The 15810-nt window shown below is 42.3% G+C and overlaps 1 long non-coding RNA gene across 1 annotated transcript in view; it reads right to left on the bottom strand.

Moving 5' to 3' along the window:
• Positions 1-11241: 11241 nt before the first annotated feature.
• LOC114065405 overlaps positions 11242-15810 on the bottom strand; it is a 6803-nt gene continuing 2234 nt past the window's right edge. The window contains exons 2-3 of the long non-coding RNA XR_003572952.1: positions 11443-11516; positions 11242-11352 (exon numbers count right to left, since the gene is read on the bottom strand). This is a non-coding gene — a long non-coding RNA (uncharacterized LOC114065405). The remainder of the gene's footprint in view (positions 11353-11442; positions 11517-15810) is intronic.

Raw genomic sequence — 15810 nt, 5'->3', positions numbered from 1 at the left:
TTGATATCTGAATTATTCATATATTTGGACCGAACACAAAGAGTCTGAGGAATAATGCAGTTCAAAACTTGGTTGTCTTTTTTTTTTAAATTATTTTCTAAATAAAACATTTTGGATACTTTTCCCAAAGCTGTTTATACCTTAAAAATTAGAGGAAATGTTTTAAATGAAAATACTCCTTTAATGTCTGAATATTTTGGATTAACTAGAAAGGATTATCCACCAGTTTCATAGCCAAACAGGAACAACAAAAACCCTCACTATTTCAATAGCTCTAAAGAATGTGGATTAGAAAGGGAGATCGTGTTCAGCACTTTATAATTTTTGGAAACATGTTACGAGAAAAGCTGTAGGAGAGCTACCTACAAGGAAAGCCATAAATAGAACTGGCAACTTGTCCATCACCTCAGCCACAGACTGGGAGGTTGTTTCACAGGTCCCTGTGAATAACACTGTGAACACTCAGGTTTTGAGCAGGGGAAGTCACTGCCCTGAAGAAGCCTCAGAGGTACTTTCTGGACATTTTGTGCAACAAATTTTCCATCACAGAAAGGAAGTTTTGGGTTTTTGGGGGGGCAAGGGGGGGGGGCTCCAAAATCAGTATCGCATCTTGGTAACTTTCTAGAGGCACTGACAGACTAATTGAAGTGGCTCAAAATAAATAAGTAATGAAAACAGAGTCTGAGAACTGATTCAGAAGGAGTCTTGTTGGTTTTGTGGTTTGGAAAAGTATTTCAGAGGTTTTGGGCAGAAAGCCCATTAACTGAAACATGCAAGTTAAATGCTGTAAATCCAGATCTTATGCTCAACACACAAATCCTCTTTAAAACAAACTGCTGTAACTGGAATAGCCTTTAGGTATAAGCAGTGTGTCCCCTGAAGGCTGTTGGATTTATTATGACTGTATCAGCTGCATAAAAAGATTCTCTCCCTAAAACTTTTTGCCATCTGAAAGTTCGAGGCAAGCCTCTACTCCAGGTAACCACCTGAGGACAAAAAATAAAATATTCAGGTCAAATTCTTCATGAGTTGGAATTAAATTCAGCACTGCATTTGCCACTGGATTTACTGGTTAAGTTCCCATGACCAGTTGTGTGAGCTTTGGGGAGGGCACATCACACTGGCAATTCACCCACTGCTGTATCAGCAGAGATGTGATATCTGCACATGGGTGTGCAGGACACCCCAATTTGGCCAGAACCTAAAACCTGCCAGTTGCAGAGTAATTCTATGGATGACAGTGCAAGCAGCAGCAGCAATCAGTGTGTGGCTGTGCCAGATCCAGGGGCAGGGCCGTGTGTTGTGGTGCAAAGCCAAAGCCCTGGCATTATTTGCCCCACATGTTTAAGTCCTCTCCGTGACTGCATTTGTTGCCACGTCACCTGGAATGTTTCTTTCCAGCCTCCAGCAAGTTGCCCAGAGAAGAAACAAATTAATGCCAACAGGCAGTAATCTGATTTTTATTTACACCGGTGAAAAACAGGGGTAAATTTTGAGTGTGGAACAAGCACAGTTAAAGAGCAGCATCACAGCCCGTGTCCCCAATGCCCAAATCCTCTGGGGCAGTGCCATGTGTGGTGAACTGTTTGACATAACATTGAGTGAAGATAAGTTTATAGAAATAGCAGGACTTTGAACAGGGTTTCTAACACCTGGCTTCTGAAAGTGTCTTTTTAGAGGGTTTTGGTGTCTATCTCAGAAATCTGCATTTACCCATGAAGATATTTAAAACTCAAACAAGCCTTTAATCTTAATTCCATTGAACAGAAGGGAGGCAACAACTTCACGTTAGATCAAGGATGTGGACCTATAAACAGTAAGCAGCTGAGTTTATTTTTCAGAAAGATCTGTTTTCTGTTTACAGACTGCCCTAAAAACATATCCCTGCTCAATTCCCAGTCTGACTGACTTCTAAAGCCAGCTATATTAAAGGTTCAGACTTAGCTAATCAGGCAGACAGCACCACTGTCCCTGTAGCTCTTCTGACTCCTAATCAAAACCATTCCACAGTCCTTCACTTAGATACAGAAGAAAAATATCACATTTCTACAAAACCACAGAGAGACCTCAGCAGCTGTTAGTTTCTAGATTAGTAAACTGTAATTGGAAGGTAGATGCTGATCCCAAGTCATTAGCAGAACCTCCACAAATACTGTGGATGGCTGCCTGCCATCAGTGCAAATGGACCAGCAAAGAAACACTTTCTGAAGACCAGAGATAACAGAGGTCACCAGCATGAGGATCAAGGTTCCAGATAATGCTCAAATTAGAGGTCTTCAGGTGCACTGAAGCCCAGCTGGCACACACTGCAGTGATAATCTAAACATAATCCACAACCTGCCAAACCAAAGACTGAATTAATTATAACACTGAGGGGCTACATAAAAGACCAGAGATTACCGAACTCCTAATTACTGCATTTGATTACCCTGGAAACAGCATAGCTGCTCACTTAATCTTATCACCCTCAGCTCCGCTTTGGACAGGCACAGGTTTGTTGAACTGGTGCTGTATCTCAAATTAAGCCTCTGCAAGATTTGGCAGGCAGCAGCAACCTTGGCTGAAAAGCTTAAAAATTGACAGCTAGATAACCTCCCCAGATCTCTTAGTTCTTCAGGATATCAAGTTCTCCAAACAGGCTGCCTCACAGTGATGCTGCTGTGCTTCCTGAGGTGCCACCTAATCAAGGAACAGTCGTGTCCTTACAGGGCTTTGGCTGTTTTATTACTAACTCCATCTAAAATGGAGACTACTAAAAAAAGGAGAGGCAAAAGCAACAACTTAAATAAAAATCTAGGAAGATTTGTATTTAATTAATATCGATTTTAGATTTATCATAACTAGTTTACCCAGCCTAAAGCACCAAGTTACCCTACCATAACATAACTCAGCATAGTGACAGTGAAATTCTCTACATCTCCAAATAAAAAGTCTGTTCATGCATTCCAGGAATTGATAAGCAAACTACTTAAAAAGAAATGATCCAAAAATACAGCACAAGAATATTTGTTCATTTCTGTAAGTTAAATTGTTGCAAAAAAACCTTGTTAATGTATTTAAAATAAGCCCACATTTGATTCATGTCATTTTTTACTTAGAACATAGAATTATGCACGCAAAAATGTTTCATTAACACATTACAGTGATGCAATAATCTTCCTCCTTCCACCTGAAATTGAGGTGGAGCCAGCTATTTAAAACTTTGAATCGATGACAAATCCTGTGTTCAAATGTCAGAGATTGGGATTTAAGGCAGAATCATTCATTAAGTGCCACATGAAGTGGCATGAAGTTCATTAAGTGCCACGCAAATGTAGAGTTAGAAAGTCTACCTCTCTTAAAAAAAAAATAAAAGATAAAGGAGTTTCTCAGAAATCTGTAATTATTCTTTCCACAGGCAAGGAATATGAGCACGAAGGAACCAGGATTTGTTTGAGGTTCTGGGAAGTTTTAGAATAGAGACAAGGAAACAAGTTGAGTCTTCTGAGACTTAATTCACAACGGAATTTTCAGAAAATATGTTGGCAATATACACAAATACATTTAAATACATATTTAAACACACTTTAGAAAACTCTTACAGGCTACTCCCTTCAAAAGAAAACAACTCAATAAAGATGCTTCCTGCCATGCTCCCCCGCTTTTACTGCCCCAGCCTGTTTCATAAATCCTGGAATTATCCAATTTGAGCATTGCTCATTATTTAAAAAGAAAGAAAACTTTGGCACAGCGAGCGTTCTCAGAAGCAATCTCACATATTTTCAGACTATCTCACAGTTTGTAAAGTCCCCAGGGCATAAACATGGAAATAAAAAGCACTTTAAACAATCAAACAAACACAAATATGCTGTAAAATGAGCACGGCCTTTGCAATGATTATGCTTATAATTTCTTTTTAAGAAGCAAATGCTATCACCAGATTCATCCTCTTGTTTTGATAAAACACTCCACAGCTCTGAAGTGCCAGTCAAAAATTCCCATCCCATCTCCAAATCCCACGTTGATCCCTTCAGCTTCACTTACTGAGCTGAAATACCCTTCACAGCAACACCAAGCCCGAGATTCAAACATCTGCCCTCCCCACGGAGCAAGAGGGACCTGCAGGGCAGGCCATCCACCCCAGCCCACCACAGCTACAGGTGGGAGTGAGAAGACATTGCTCCCTCTCACCTACTGAAGCCTTGCCCTTTCCCTTTCTAGGGCACGTGCAGGTCCCACAGAGATCAGCCCTAGTAAAGTATCACCAGTGTCCTAATCCAGGCCAGACCACCCTCTGGGTTCAAACCCTGCTCCTTCCTCTGCTGACCCTGGGGGTTCTGGTGGGCATCCAGTTGAACACGAGCCAGCAACGGGCTCTCAACACCAAGAGGGATTACAGCATCCTGGGCTGCCCGAGGCAGAGCACCAGGATGAGGCCAAGGGAGCTGATCCTTCCCCTCTAATCCCCACTGCAGCACAGCAGGGACATGGACACACCGTAGGGAGCCCCACAAAGGGTCATTAAGATGATTAAAGGACTGGAGCACATCACGTATGTGGAAAGGCTGAGAAAGCTGGGACTGTTCCACCTGGAGAAGGGAAGGCTCAAGGAGTTCTTACCCACACACACCAACACCTGAGCAGGAGGTGTTGAGAAGATGGTGCCACACTCTTTTCAGTGAAAGGCACTGAACGAGCACAAGCTGAAACACAGCAGGTGTTGAACAAAAGGAAATCCTTTGTTATTGTGAGGGTGACTGGCACAGGTTGCCCACAGAGTTCATGGAGTTCCAACTAATGGAGATATTCAAAAGCCATCTGGACATGGTTTTGGGCAGCCAGGTCTAGGTGGCCCTGCTTCAGCCCCCCTGCTGAAGATGACCTCCAAAAATCCCTTATAACCTCCACCACTCTGTGACATATCTCAGTATCCTTGCTCATTACAAAGCTGAAAAAAGGAAAACACACCCTCAGACACTTCATTTTTTAGGTACTTCAGGAAAAAACTGTGGTGCCTGATGCCTGAGAGCCACTGCATGTATTCACAACATTGCTGGCTACAACAAAAGCTTATGTGGGTGCAACAGCCCACTGCTGCTGTCCTACAGGCTCGAGGCCTCACCCACAAAGCACTACTCGGAACAGCAAGGGAGAAGAGCTCCTGCACCTCCAAGCTGGGCAGCAGCAAGCTGAAATGTGGTTAGACTCAAGACATGCACCTGAGTGCAATATGGGAAGCAGCTCACTGCCTGAGGCTGATGTAATGAGCCAGGAGTATCAGAACTGGAAAGGGAATCAGCCAGGCTGCAGAAACACATTCTTTCCGGCTCCTCTGACCTATGGAAGAAATCACCTTCCCCACTCGAGGCAACTTCCTCACAATCATACGTAACTGAGAGAGAGCAATGCCCTTTACCACAGGACCTTACAAATATCAAGTGTCAAAATGTTTAAAATTATATATTCCAGAGACAGTGTAAGGTATAAGAAGCCAAATTTCCCATTGTCTTGAAACTCTAAAAACCAATTAAAACAAGTAAAAATGAAAGTATCTGAACTAGTTTCATATATGAACATACATTGAAAACTGAGTCCACTAAGGACTGTAAGACAGCAATGGTTAGTCTGAAGCACACATGGTTTGTACTGAACACTCATTTTGTCCCCATTTGCCATGCAGTCACTCATGTAGCTGCTGACAGCAACACATCAGAGTTCTTATTGAACAGGAGCAAGTTCCTCCTCAGACCTGAGCAAGGCAAAGTCAAGAGCCCAGCAAACTTGACGGAGATCACAAAGATACACAGCCCTCCACACACACACACACACACTGCCCCTAATCACTGGGCAAGAAGAGATTTGACAATGCAAATTAGATCTCCAGATAGTAACAAATCATTACAAGCAGAAAACCTTTCAGCCCAGTACTTTAACTTCAAAATGACATATAGTTTAATGTTGGTGCTATAAAACCTCAGCGCTGTTTTTAACTTGCTGTGCTGCTCTCCCCTCAGATTTACTGCAGTGGAATTGAACCAGGGTTATAAAGAACATGAGTAGTTAAAAGAAATTCTATTTGATCCTGGAAATAGTTTCAGAATGGACAATTAAATCCATTTTTCCAGCAACTTAGATAGTCCCAGCAGTCAGTGTAGTAATTTGTTGTAAAGCCTACCACACATGAAATATCGTGGCTATCAGCTTCTGGCTTTTTAATGGTGTGATGCCAACCACAAGAGCTCTTTAATAAAGCAAAGCATAAAAAGACCAGAAAAAGAACATTTTTCATCTTCATTTTTCAAAACTGAAAAATCGTCAGACTCTCAAGATGAAAGACACCATGAAGAGGACTTTTATATTAATTGTCTATGATATGCAATTCAAACATTCCTACAGATTTGCTAATCTCGGAGTGATTTTAATATAATAATGATTTAGGACACCCAAGAGGACTGAGCATGTATCAAACAAGACTTTCAAGAAGTCTTCTTCTGTGGCTTGGGCAGGGGGACAGGACAGAAACATCTGACACTTTGGCTTTTTAAAATCTGGATGGAGCATTTTGTTCCTCCCAGACATAATCTCTGCTCTCCTAACGAGGGGTTCTGCTTCTCTCACTTTGTCCTCTCTCTCACCTGGGCTGAACTGAAGGCACACTGTGGATTTCTGCAAATATCAAGTGAAGGCAGCTCCCAATTTCAGTTGTCCTATCCAGGCACTACGACACTGCAGAATGGGAAGAAGTATTCCAAAAGGGGAACACAGCCTAGATCATGAGGAAGATTCATTCTTATACACACACATAGAGAGAATCACAGAATCATTTTGGGTGGAAGACCTTTAAGATCATCAAGCCCAATCATTCCCCCAGCACTGCCAAGCCCACCACTAAACCATGTCCCCAAGTGCCACACCCACATGTCTTTTAAACCCCTCCAGGGATGGGGACTCCACCACTGCCTTGGGAAGCCTGTTCCAGTGCTTCTTTCCATGAAGAAACTTTTCCTAATATCCAATCTAAACCTACCCTGGCGTGACTTGAGGCTGTTTCCTCTTGTCCTATTCCTTGTTCCTCAGCAGAAGAGGCCGACCCTCACCTCACTACAACCTCCCGTCAGATAGCTGTAGAGAACAATACGGTCCCCTCCACTCCCTTTCCTGATGCTAAACAACCTTCCTCAGTACACAGGTCATGCTGAGAGGAGTGTAGTTCCCTGGACCTCCTTCTGACCCTTCTTGTAGATGGGGATCACAACTGCTCACCTCCAGTCCTGCCCCGTGAGCCAGGACTGCTGGTAAATGATGGACAGAGCTCAGTGAGCACTTGTGCCACCTCCCTCACTGAGCATTCCCCCTTGGATTATGGAGCTTCACTCTGCTCCCTGTCCCTGTTCTTGTAGCTCAGGGGGCTGCACACCTGGACAAAAATTGGTGTTACTATTAAAGACTGAGTCAAAGAAGACCTTAAGTAACTCAGCCTTTTCCTCACCCTTTGTCAGTATATTTTCCTCTGCATCCAGTAAAGAACACAGATTCTCTTTAGCCCTCCTTTTGCTGCTGATGTATTTACTTTTTGCTGTCTTTTATGGCACCAGCCAGACTGAGTTCCAGTTGGACTTTGGCCAAACTACACAGTAAATATCTGTGTGTGTGTATAACAGTGCAGAGGCAGAGTGAACCCACATTCTTCCTGTTCCATTCTTCTGAGCCTGAAACTCTTTGCAGCAACAGATGAAGAAGCTGAACAGGAGAGAACACAAGAGGCAATGCCAGACACGATTAGTGTGGAAGCCATGCCGTGTGTTGGTGTCACACTGGAGGGTGACCCTAAATCTACAGACTCCAAAGACATTGGAAGTTGACTGTAGGGGAATAGGTTGTAATTGTAACTGGCAAGTTGTTATAATCAGGCCTATCTGAGCAGATACTGCCTTAGAAATATTTACTAGATACACTCCAGAACCCACGTAGTTAACAAAATTGAGTAAGATTATTTAACAATTCAATTTTAGAAACTCTCCAACTCACACCAGGTTAGCAGATGAGAGTCTGTCCTTTTAGGACTGACACATTCAGCAACCTCTTTAGAGCCTTATCTGACACACAGGATTTCTGATAGCACACAGCCTTTCCTCTTCCATTGTGCTTTCCAGCTGAAAGAGGGATCATACAAAAGTCCCTCAGCTGAACTGAACCCAGAGCTGGTCAGGTGTCCTACCAAGCTCCCTCTGCTCACTGATAGAAAATACCATCCAGTGCTGGTATTTTCCAGCTGGGTTTGAAGGTTACCTGTTGTCAAGCACTGCAATAGTCAGGTATGACACTGAAAACTGTAAACTGTGCAGGATGGAAAGAAATAAAACAAAACACAGCTGTCATTTTCAGAGCTTCACTTCTCCACCCCACCTTTAGTTCAGGAGTTTAAATTCTTTTAAGTGAAGCACCTTGGACTGCCCTAGAGCTGTTTCTGAATCTTAGCTGATGTCTGGATGGGGTTCACTACTCAAAGGGCACATTATCAATTCCTGATGTCCAGAAAACATGCCTGAAATGTTCAATCTCCATCTCAGGACAAAAAAACACAGGAGCATCCTGAGGGAAAAAATATTACACAACAGTCCCCATGTATGTACTCAAGGCTCTGACTGCTTGATGTCTCTTGCTGTGTGTTACAGAATCTAAATTTATCAGTAAAAGCCATAACCTTTGGCTAAAGAAAATCTAAGGATCAAAAGAGCAAAGCAAAGGGATGATAAATTCAATAGGATCTTCTGTGTAACATCAGACAGGAATTTTGCTCTACACCTCCTGCAGCCAGTGGGCTGCCCAAAAACGAGGTTTTCAGTGCAGATATTACAGCCACAAGATTAACTCTTAAAAATGTGCTTAGTCTCAACCTGTCCACCTTCAGTACTCAGCACAGGTCTGTGCTGTTTAGAAAAGGCAGTACAGCCATGACATTTCCCCATGTAACATCCATGCATATACAGCAGTCGTGCCCCTGCTTACACACATGCACAACACGTGCTGGTGTCTGCCTGTGTCCACAGGATGTGAGAAGCTCCCACTAATTCCATGAAATATTAGAGCAGATGACAGTACCAGTCAATCTGAAAGCCTTAACTGCTCAAGCACTGGTATCCAGCCACCATGCTCATTCCTTAACACTCCTCTCTTGGTCACTGCTCCACTATTCAAGGGTCAAAGGCTCCAGTTTAACCCAACAGAGAACAGAATAAAACCTGTCTGCAGAAAATGCCAGTGATAAAACTAATTCACTGTCCTATTGTAGAATACTAGAACATTTCTTTTTGTAACTGCACCAATTCAAACCCTCTAATCCACTGTGACGTACAAATGCCAGGATCTACTCAGCCTTAGATTCCTGTGTTCTACAGACCACACAAATACTGGCCAGAGCATTCAAAAATGTAGGCAAACACCAAGATCAGGAGGAATCGATGAACAAGAGAAACCACAGCAGCCAGTCTGGCACTTACCAAAGCAGACTGTAAGGCAAAGCACTGTCAACAGAATTTTTCAAGCATCGAGGCAAAGTCTTGTGTTTCAAGGTCAGAAATCAGAAAGTGGCTAAACCAAGCTGCATTCGAATGACTTACTAGAAAATCTATTTTGCAGAGAATTTGCAAGGAATAATTTGTGCAGTTTGTCATCTTGCTGCAACCTGCAGTGATTACTGGAGTACTGCTCACCCTGGGTGAGCTGAGGTGAGGCTTTATTAATTCATACACTGAATTTAGTTATTGCAAGATTCTGCCACACAGAATATTTGCTCTTGACAATCCCCTCCCACCCATGTGGCAAGAAACGTTTGTCGAAGGCTGAGTTTGTTCTGTTCGTACCTAAACACTGTCTGCCTTGTACCATGTACAAGAGAAATACACACTGTGAAGCACAACAGTGTTTCCAACACTTGTGCCTCATCTTCCTAGACAGAGCAGAAAATGCTTAAACAGTCCTTTCCTTGCTGCTTCAGTGTGTTTCACAACTGAATTCCCCTTCCTCCCACTTCACATTCACTGCTCATTTCCTTCCTAAGCTGACCACGCTAATGATATTTAAAGTCATATCACATTTTTCACCCTCGTCTGTTTGTGTGGGTTTGAAATTGGACAAAGACTCTCTCATACCTACTTTAAGAACATTTTATTTCCTTATCTTCATAGCATGTGTTAGGAGTGTGTTAAAGAGGGTCTCTATCAGCACTTTCCTCAGTATTTAGATGAGATCATTTTGATTAGCGAGGCAGAAGCAGAACTTCCAGATGAGATCATTAAAAATGATGCTGTTGAATGCCAAGGAAATCCATTCTAAACAGGTCTCATTATCACACAGGCTATGGACCATCATGAGCAAGTCTTCACTATATACATTGCCAGCTTTCATTTTCATTGCCCAGATACTGATTGTCCCTTTGCTCATCCTTTCCTCCCAAAGTGCTCTATTTTTAACAAATCTTACCTTATTCCAGAATTTGGCCCATCTCTCATCTCAATCCATCGTTATGAGGAAGGCTACCGAGATAATTAGAGGGATGGGGCACCTCTCCTGCCAGGAAAGGCTGAGAGCACTGGGAATGTTCGGGCTGGAAAAGAGAAGCTTCAAGGTGACCTAACTGGGGCTTTCCAGTAGCTGAAGGAGCCTGCAAGAAAAACAAAGAGGGACTATTACAAAGGCATGGAGTGACAAGACAGCAGGGAATGGCTGAAAACTGAATGAGGGATGTTTGGATTAGGTGTCTGGAAGAAATTCTTGCCTGTGAGGGTGGTGAGGCCCTGGCACAGGTTGCCCAGAGAAGCTGTGGATGCCCCATCTCTGGAAGAGTTGGACAGGGCTCTGAGTAACCTGTTTTAGTGAGAGGTGTCCTTGTCCATGGCAGAGGGGTGGAATAGGATGATCTTTAAGGTCCCTTCAAACCCAAACTCCTCAATCATTCTATGATTACTTTTATTGAGTTTAGCAATCTGAACCATATTAGACTGACAGTCCTGGAGTATCAGCCTAATAACCACTGCTATTAGGATGATAAACAAACAGTCACTGCAGACAGGTGTAGCCTCAGCTTTATTCTGAAATGTTACCTTCTGGGACAGGTTCTCTATAAGCCTTCTCTTCAATGGGTTCTCAGAAACCCTTGGAAACACAGTAAACAGAGTAAAAGCAAAATAAAACACAGAGAGCGTGCACTCTATAGCATGAGTCCAGTTTGTGCCTGTGTTAAATATACACTGAAATACAAAGCTCTGTGAAAACTGATGTTATACAGCAAAGCACTTGCACACACACATGCCAAGCAGCACTGCATCCTGCAGACATCCTGTGCTGGCACCACAGCTGAAGTGTGAGGTTACCCTGGATGATGGGAAAAATGTTTAATGTGAGAAAGTTTAATACTGTCAGGTACAGCAGGGACCAGGACAGAGATTACACATTCAGCCTTACCTTTGTCGCTTCCCCAGTGCTTTTGACAACCCTTAAAATAGCAGTCTGTGGTGAAAAGTGTTAAGTCTTCAACTCTACAGAAAAAAAAACCATTGACATTTTATTACTGATGTGCTTTTCCACAAAAGGTGGAAGAATGTCATGGCAGATCTAAATACGTTCTGCATGTAACAACGGTTGGGCAACTGTACATTTTATAATTTAAAGAACAGTTTTCTGTAGCAAAACTACATCTCAACTATTCCATTTTTCTTTGTAAGGAAAGAACTGCAAACCTTGTGCCTGCCCTTACAAAAGTGTGACTGGTAACAGATAATGCACATAGAAAAGAACTTGCTGAAAACACTTTCAAAACACTTAAAAATATAAATGCCAATAAAGTACAACCCTTTGTCTTATTTTGTAGTGGTGTGATTGTGTTGGAGCACATAAATTCCTTGTCAATTTATTTATTTACTAGTACCTTAGCAGATTTTAATTTTGTTGACACCTGCACCTAAAAATGATAAAAGCACACCCATTGTGCCTCTCACACGAGCTTATTCTAATGCATATGAGGGCAATTACTTCTTGACAACTCTCTGATGAATTACTGTGCTCTTTGCTAAGCTTGTCACATTGATCACTGGCCGGCAATACGATTAATAAAGTATTGCTGTCCACATAGCACATGAATAACTAGCCTGAACTAGAGGTGGCAAGTCTGATAGATCCAGTACATTTTAATCTTTCATGCCCTGCCAGCTCAGAAGATTAAAGGAAATGTCCAAGACAGTCTCCACATGCCAGCACTGGGTTCCATGACATCCCAGCCAGGGTTACCAACCTGAGACCTGATATTGCTTTAATGAAACTGAGCTGGACACTTTAAGCCTCATTTCCAAATGTTGTACTGCCTTGTGGTCAAAACATTATTTATTTATTTATTTCTCCTTCCCACTTATATTTCTGAAAGGTAGAATTGATTAAAATTGTCAGTTCAACCAGAATTCATTAGAAAATAATGGCCATAAATTTAGTGTACTCTGAAGCGTTGCTTAATAATTCTATAACATTTAGAATGGAAACAATCAATCCAGGAAAGGTCCCACCTCTTCAATACAGAAAAAAGGATGAATTAAAGCTCAGCCGAGAGCAGCGAGTCTGGATCTTTCCCAGAACATTCGGAGTAATTTTAATTGGTGCTTTTAGACTTTTGCTACCAAACAGGTTTTAGGCAGAATATTTTTTGATTTCTAGGATATTTGTTCTTTTAGTCAAGTTCTCAGAAGAGAGAAAGTTCATTTGGTATAAAAGTGTTTTCAAAAACACCAGCAAATTGCTCTGTCATGCTTGGAAATAAAATACCCCTGCTTCCACTTTGCATTATGAGGAAATTTCAATTGCATCTCAGGCCTCGGAACAACACCCAAAATATCCACATCAGGGTCTCTCCTGTTGTCTGCTCTCAGCTTTGGCTGAGCTTCCAGTCACCTGAGGGCTGATCATTCCTGGCAGCCACAGGGAAACACGGCACAGGAGAGAGTCTGCCCTGGGATCAAATAATCACCCTTCGCTTGCACTGGCTTTACCGAGCAAAAGCAACTCAAGGGAGTTAAAACACCACAAGAAAAAAAAAAGAATGTGATGTTCTCCCTTCTTTTAGAGCCATGAAAGGCAAGGACAATGCTTGAAAGCACCTCACTAGTCAATCAAGCCAGAGCAGTGCAATGGCATGGAAAGGGGACCCCTGTCTCTACCAGAGCCCACCCAGTGGAAGGGCACTGCCTCCCTGCTAACAAGGAGCAGGTTGTGTCACCACTGTGACCATTCACCTGCAAGAGGCACTTCAAATCTTCTGCGTTTTATTTCCAGCTTTACAGATTTTGTAATACCCACACCTGGCACAGAACTGTTCTTCTCCACACACGAGAATATTTATAGCTTATGAGTCAGTGAAAGAATTACCAAAGACCACACACACTCTGAAGAAAAAAACCAACTCACCGGTGAGATTCAGAATATCTAATGAATCCACTTAGTTGAAATTCCTTAATTGCTTTGCTAGTGGGTAAAAAAACCCAAACCAACTTAATATGAAAAATTCAATTCCAGAAGAGATATGCGGCCACCTAAAGATTACAAAACCCACAAATATTAGAAAATGTTTCCTTTCCCCCAAAAATATACCAAGTGTCTGGAACTGTTTGATAGAAATTAGACAAACCTGACATTGCCTTTGGAAAAATGAGGATGTATCATATCATTCAACATGGAATGATGACTGTTACCAATATATTTGCTCAGTACTTTAAAGGTGAATTTTTCAAAGCTGAAGGGAAAAACAAAACAACAACAACAAAAAACCACAAACAAACAAACAAAAAAAAAAAACCAACCAACTTTGTTACTGCACTAAGAGAATTTACAAGCACAAGGCAATCTCAGGCCTCTGTGTGATTACTCCAAACCAAATATTACAATTCAATGGGCACCTCAAGTAAATTAAGACCCAGAGAGGGCACCAAAGGAGGTGCAATTAAACCCCCTGTAACATCTCACTAAGGCAGCCACAACACCTGCCCGGGCAGAGGTGCCTCCCTGCTCGGCCCTGCGCTGTCCAACACAGCCCACGCACCGCTCAGGTCTGCAAACACATGTCAGGTGAGACTGACCTGCGCTGTCCTGCATCACAGATATTCTCCTATTACTCTGCTTTTTTGAGTGGTCTGCCTGCCATCTCTCCATATGAAATCATTCCAACTTGCAAGTGTTTCCTAAGAGCAGCAGGACTGCTCAGCACAGCCCCTCAGGCAACCACCAGATCCCCACTGAGGTCTCTGTTCAGCTGATAAGCGCAGTCCCACTGAAACACCTGTTCCTCCTTAGGCTGTCAAGGTACAGAAGATCTCAGGATAAAGCTTCCCAGGCAACCTGAAGCGCTGCAGTCCTGTCTCAAGGTTGTGGCTGAGAGCAGCCTGCTCAGCTGTGGAGAGAGATTTGCTGTCTATTAGCCTATCTCATTGTGAGCTGAGCCCAGCTCATGTCCAGGAACGGATTATACCCACAGGCATTTGCTAAGGATGTTCTCAGCCCCCCCAAACCCTCCAGTCTTCAATACTTTGCTTCACAGTGTTGACAATGGACGCTGTGCCATCAGGCTGCCTTGCTATAGTATTTTTAATTATGCTTTATTTTGCCTTTGGTTTCAAGGGCATGTTTAACACCCTTAAGCTAACACAACGGGGTATCTTATTTGTCTATTTACATTACATTAGAATAAAAGTGACTTAGCAGAGGCAATGTGGATTTTGGAAGCTTCTTCTCATCCTATTTTAATAGAAAAGTTTAATAAGGGAATCTTGACTTTCAGTAATGAAATGAAAGTCTTTTGAAGTGGCATAATATACTGGCAGTGGATTGAATCACAGTTTGCACTTAATTACAAAGATGGCATTTATAAGATTGCCCGTGCAAATTAGTTGTCTTTTTCCTATGTGTTTAAGGATTGTGGAACCACAAGAAATTTGTATTGTAAATTGTGAACGATAACACAGCAGCACCCAGTTCAAATCATCTGTTAGGAATGTGCCTGAAAGCATTTTCCTTATAATGGACCACTTTACCAGCTTAGTGTACCAGTTCAGCTGCAGAGATTCGTTCTACTGTGACATTTTGCATGCAAACTCTTTTGGAGAAAATAATATGCACGTTAAATGTCACTAGAGAGGATTATCATGGGAAACAAACTTAAAATGGCCCACTGAGGATGCATAGATAGGAGCTGGCAGAAGGAATAACCAAACTGACAGTCCTCTAAGATGGCAGAAGCCTCAGAAAGAAGTACAGCAATAAATTCCAGCTATTTCTATCAGATGTTCAGAGCTAGGCAGCACAGGGGCAGCAGGAACTGGTGAGGCAGCTCAGTGCCAAATGCTGGAGTTCAGAAAGAGGAGTCTGTTGGTGCAAACCATTTATCCACTGACCTGCAAGTCTTGCCATCAAATTAGAAATGGCAAAGTCCTATATTCAGTTTTATATAGCCTGTTCCCCTTATTTGGCTTTTTTTTTTTTTTTTCCAAGGGAAGAGAAAGAAAATCTGACCTTGAGGAGCTATACAGGAAAAGCAACATTTCCAAACTTTTCCAAGGCAGCAGTTAAAACAACCTCTTTCCAAATGCATTTGTCCTTTCATTTTTCTGAAAGGGCTGGTGAAGGGAGTTGTCACAGCAGGAGAGCCACAGAACACTCTCCAGCAGTCACCCTCATAACAGTCAGAGGAAGATTTTTTCCAGAGTGAAAACAGGTAGGATACAGTGATGACAAGTGAACTAGAAGGTGATATTCTACTTTCTATCAACACATGTGCTCTCTGAAAGGCCCAGCATA

Source organism: Empidonax traillii, unplaced genomic scaffold (genome assembly GCF_003031625.1).
Source record: "Empidonax traillii isolate 1590-97213 ecotype Southwest subspecies unplaced genomic scaffold, ASM303162v1 scaffold657:size717538, whole genome shotgun sequence".
Classification (NCBI taxonomy): Eukaryota; Metazoa; Chordata; class Aves; order Passeriformes; family Tyrannidae; genus Empidonax; species Empidonax traillii.
Note: the sequence above shows the minus strand (reverse complement) of the source record. Positions and strands in the feature narration are given on the sequence as shown.